Below are 5,413 nucleotides of genomic sequence, written 5' to 3' on the forward strand. Positions count from 1 at the left end.
TCCAAAGGAGGCCACCACAATTGGTTTCTCCTGGTAAAGAAAGAAACCATAAAATCTAGTCAAGACCACTGAGGGGACCCATTTCTCAGCTGCACAGACTTCACCCAACCAGAAGTTCTAGCAGTTTCTCAGAGCATATCTGAGAAAATGAAATATTACTTTTCCAAATGCCAGGGACCCTTCCTGGAGGAACAACTCAGGAATGTCCCAACTTGTTAGAGTGCAGAAGACTAGAACATTGTACAAGTTGTCCTGTGCCAGCCAGCTGAGTCAGGCTGCACGCTTCTTGGGAAAGAAGGGAGACTCAAGGTTGTACTAATAGTGAGGAGACTGTTCTTGGCCTGCCGGGGCTCGCCATTTCCAGGGAAAGGTAAGTCTCTGAGCTTCATGATTCCTCTTCCCTTTCCCGCCTTCTACTTCTCCACATGCTTCACACCGGCCGCCTCTGCCTCGTTCCCACCATATCTGGCGGCCTGTAGGCCCAAGGGGCTCAGAGACCAGGCCTTTTCCCTCAGGATCCACTTCCCAAGTAGTCCCACTCTTTTCTTCAAAGATTCCTCTTTCAGGAAATTCCTGAGGGGCTTGACAACAGCATGGGGTGACCTGTCAGGCGGACGTTACAGTCACTCTGTGGGAGCGGGGACCCTCACCCTAACTCACTCCCTCCTGCCATGATGGGAGGAAGACTTTCTTCCACAGCGTTGGGCCCTGCGTACAGGGCAGGACCCTCCAGGAAACCACTTCCCAGTGCCCAGTGGGACAGACGCGCCCTCTGGTGGCCCCACACCATAGCTCCCACCACCACTCGTGGCCCAGAGCAGACTTGAATACCACAAAGGCCTTCAGGACCCCACCTGCCCACCTCCATCCCTGAGCTTGCTGCCTCTACCCCAGAGCGGAGAGGTCTCAGCTGAGGAGAGGAGTGAGGTCACTCCAGAGCTCCTTTCTGCTGAGTTGGGATGGACCATTCGATCCCCATTACATTTTGAAGAACTTTCATGGCCCTTTCATGGAAGGGCTGAGGGGTGACATTTATGCTGCAGGCCTCCGTGAGTGCGAGCTTCCAGGGAAATGGTGAGGTCTAGGGTGGAATCTCAGCCATTCTTGGGCCTCAGTGGTTGGGGGCACAGCCTTTCCGCACAGTCAGGATGGCCCCAGAATACAAGTCTGCCTTCTCACCTGAACGACGGGAGTGGTAAGGTCTTAAAAGGAGATTACGGAAGTAAAGCTTTTATTCAGCCTCTGACGAGGTGAGTTTTCCAAGGGAAGTGGGCGCAGGGGTAGGCAGGGCTGGGGTACAGTAAAGAGATTCTGATTTTTTCAGAATGTCAGATGGCTCTGAATCCTGGCAGCAAAGCCAGGCAAGCAAAGACAAGGACTGATTCTCTGGAGAATCTCAGGAACATGATTTGTGGGGCTGACCTCAGGTTTGTTGAATGAAAAACAATGACTGAATCAGTTAATGAATGACTTCACAGGAAGCTAACTCAGAACCGGCCCTGTGGAATTCTCAAGACCTGAAACCTGACCGCCCAAAGCCAGCAGAGGTTGAAAACCAGGAGGCCAGCCCCCAGCTCCCAGTCGCAGAATTCACTATGGTGTTGCTGATAATTTGCCTGAGCGCCACCTGCTGGCGGGCACGAACTGGCCAACTCCTGTTAGAGCTAGAAATCAGTCACCTGGATCCCCAGGGGGCTGGTGCAAGGCTGGGGACCAGGCTCTCTCCAGATGACCTGCTCCCTCAGGAACCTGATTATGCCTGACCCATCCAAGGATTAGTCAAGAAAACATACAAAGTTTGGAAAAGGCAAAAGAGATTCTTGGATGTCCTTTCAAAGGAAGACTGTCCTCTAATGATAAGCTCATCCTTAGGGGTGTATGCTCTTCATTGCCTTTGACTGACTTTATAACTCTGTAGGGACAGAAGTAATTTGTAGAAAACAGATAATAATGCAAATGATTCCTGCCCATGGCAAGCAAATGATTCCTATTTATAACCACGCAAAGGAATTCAGTCCAGTAGAGAACATTCTCATTTACACTACTTTTAACACCTTGCTGGTTCCTTGTCAGTTATAGAGTTAAAGAAAATCTTTGACACACATTAATTTTTTGTGTGTGTATGAGGTCATGATTTTACCTTTTTGGAAGTTATGCTTTATTAGCTCTTTGGTTCTCGAGGAATCTACAAAGCCTCTCAGACCTTCCTTCCCATCATGCCCCCAACCTATTCAGGTGGCACCAGCAACAGCATCCTCTGGGTCCCACTGCACCCGGCACTGACTTCAAGGACAAGCTGCCCTGTGCCTCCCTGCCAGTCTCTCCCTCAAGACTGCCGGTGCCCAGGGGCAGGAGCTGGGTGTGATTCTCACTGGATCCGGAGCTCCATAGAGGCTGTTGAATGAGTTTATGAATATACTTAGTGTGGGCCACACCCCCTGTTGATGAGGGAGCCCGGGATACTGCAAGCCAGAAGGGCAATTTATGTACTTAGCCAAACACTTCTCAGCCTCAGTTTCCATATCAATGCAATGAGGATAAAATTTACCGCGTGCTGAAAATACAAATGGGAAGGAAGTCTTTAAGTAACTCCCGCATGTTTTCCTTTTGCCTCTCTTGGTTTCTGTTCGGACCTCTCACCCCACCCCCAGAATACTAAGAAAAGGAACAGGGTCATTTCCTCTGGCTTCCCACCCTGCAAGGCCTACGGGAAGTGTTCAGTTAAGTATGCCCCACCCCCCACAGCCCATTCTGAAGGAGATCAGCCCTGGGATTTCTTTGGAAGGAATGAAGCTAAAGCTGAAACTCCAGTACTTTGGCCACCTCATGCGAAGAGTTGACTCATTGGAAAAGACTCTGATGCTGGGAGGGATTGGGGGCAGGAGGAGAAGGGGACGACAGAGGATGAGATGGCTGGATGGCATCACTGACTCGATGGACGTGAGTCTGAGTGGATTCCCGGAGTTGGTGATGGACAGGGAGGCCTGGCGTGCTGCGATTCATGGGGTCGCAAAGAGTCGGACACGACTGAGCAACTGAACTGAACCCCCGACAGCCCAGCCTGGTTAATGAATGAGAAAGGGAAGCGGAAATGGCTTGAGGGGCCAGGGTGCCCATCATCTGGCAGTCAAGGATCAGGGCCAACTTAGAAGCAGCTTGGGCTTGGGCTGGGAGGGGAGGGGAGGCGGGTAGTGAGGGGTGGGGTGGTGGACTGCTTACCTGAACAGAGAAACCCCAAGAGAAAATCCAAAGGGAGAGAGAGGCTGGAAGAGGCTCCATGTCCAGACCCCAGCCTCAACTCATCCTAAGCCATAAGAGCCCACCTGCCTCTCTGGCCAGCTACTTCCCTAAATAGCTACATCTGCTAAGGGCGGGGGGAAATTTACTTACAACCAAATAACTGGGATTCGGGCGCCACCTCGTGGTCATTTGTGAAACTGCCTTCCCAGGTGATCCAAAGGCAGAGGGAGGCCGACCAGCATTCCTCTAACTTTCCTGCCCTCCACCCTCTTCGTCTTCTCCCTCCTACTTATTGAGCACTAACTTCATGGGAAATGGATGGGGAAACAGTGGAAACAGTGTCAGACTTTATTTTTGGGGGCTCCAAAATCACTGCAGATGGTGACTGCAGCCATGAAATGAAAAGACGCTTATTCCTCGGAAGGAAAGTGATGTCCAACCTAGATAGCACATTAAAAAGCAGAGACATTACTTTGCCAACAAAGGTCCGTCTAGTCAAGGCTATGTTTTTCCAGTGGTCATGTATGGATGTGAGAGTTGGACTGTGAAGAAAGCTGAACGCCGAAGAATTGATGCTTTTGAACTGTGGTGTTGGAGAAGACTCTTGAGAGTCCCTTGGACTGCAAGGAGATCCAACCAGTCTATCCTAAAGGAAATCAGTTCTGAATATTCATTGGAAGGACTGATGCTGAGGCTGAAACTCCAATATTTTGGCCACCTCATGCGAATAATTGACTCATTGGAAAAGATCCTGATGCTGGGAGGGATTGGGGGCAGGAGAAGAGGACGACAGAGGTTGAGATGGCTGGATGGCATCACCGACTTGATGCACGTGAGTTTGGGTGAACTCCGGGAGTTGGTGATGGACCGGGAGGCCTGGTGTGCTGTGATTCATGGGGTCGCAAAGAGTCAGACATGACTGAGCGACTGAACTGAACTGGGGTGGTCAAAATCTCTCCCTTGGAGGGCTTGGAGGAGTTTGGAGGAGCTTGGAGGGCTACGGTCCATAGAGTCACAACTGAAGTGACTTAGCACGTACACACAGCACTGATACTGAGTCTCCAGAGCTCAAAACTGATTTCAGAACGCAGACTAGGTGCTCAATAAACATTTATGAATGAAGTCATAAATCAATGAATGAATACAAGATTTTTGAAACCCCGAAAATTTGTCCCTGCCCTCAAGGTGCTGGTAGCCTGGTGCGGAAAACAGATCAGTAAAGGGCAGAAGTGGTTCCTTCTGCCTCTACCCACCCCCCACCCCCCACCTCCCCTCACCCCTCAGAGCTTTGCCAGAAGGACACACAGACGCTTCAGGACCCAGAGGAGGCACCTAACGTCATCCTACCCTGAAGCACTGAGAAGGATGACCAGCAGAGCTGAGACCCATAAAGGAGGGAGGCAGAGGCTCTCCCGGTAGAGGCCACAGCTTGCAAGAGGGCCTGCGCAGTGTGCCGTTCAAACTCTAAGCCTTGAGGAGGAAATAAAGGGAGAAAGAGAGGTCTGCAGGGAATTCATCAAGATTTGCCGTTAAAACAAATCCCCCCCTTAACTATGCCTCAGATTTCTCATCCACAAAATGGGGATAAGATGAGGGGGGAGGAGAAGCAGAGCCTGGCGCACTGTAATCTTTGCTGTTGTTCAGTTGTGTCTGACGACCCCATGGCCTGCAGCACGCCAGGCCTGCCTGTCCATCACCAGCTCCCAGAGTCCACCCAAACTCTTGTCCATCGAGTCGGTGACGCCATCCAGCCATCTCATCCTCTGTCGTCCCCTTCTCTTCCCGCCCTCAATCTTTCCCAGTGTCAGGGTGTTTTCCAATGAGTCCACTCTTCACATCAGGTAGCCAAAGTTTTGAAGCTTCAGCTTCAGCATCAGTCCTTCCAATGAATATGCATTCATTCCTTTGATTTCCTTTAGGATTGACTGGTTTGATCTCCTTACTGTCCAAAGGACTCTCAAGAGTCTTCTCCAACGCCACAGTTCAAAAGTATCAATTCCTCAGCCATTCAGCTTTCTTTAATGGTCCAACTCTCATATCCATACATGACTACTGGAAAAACCATAGCTTTGATAGACTCTTGGAGAGTACAAACAGAACCTTGTGTGCACCAGGCCCCAGGAGAAAGGAGCAGTGACCCCACAAGAGACTGACCCAGACTTGCCCGTGAGTG

Source organism: Bos indicus, chromosome 2 (genome assembly GCF_029378745.1).
Source record: "Bos indicus isolate NIAB-ARS_2022 breed Sahiwal x Tharparkar chromosome 2, NIAB-ARS_B.indTharparkar_mat_pri_1.0, whole genome shotgun sequence".
In the NCBI taxonomy this organism is placed as follows: domain Eukaryota; kingdom Metazoa; phylum Chordata; class Mammalia; order Artiodactyla; family Bovidae; genus Bos; species Bos indicus.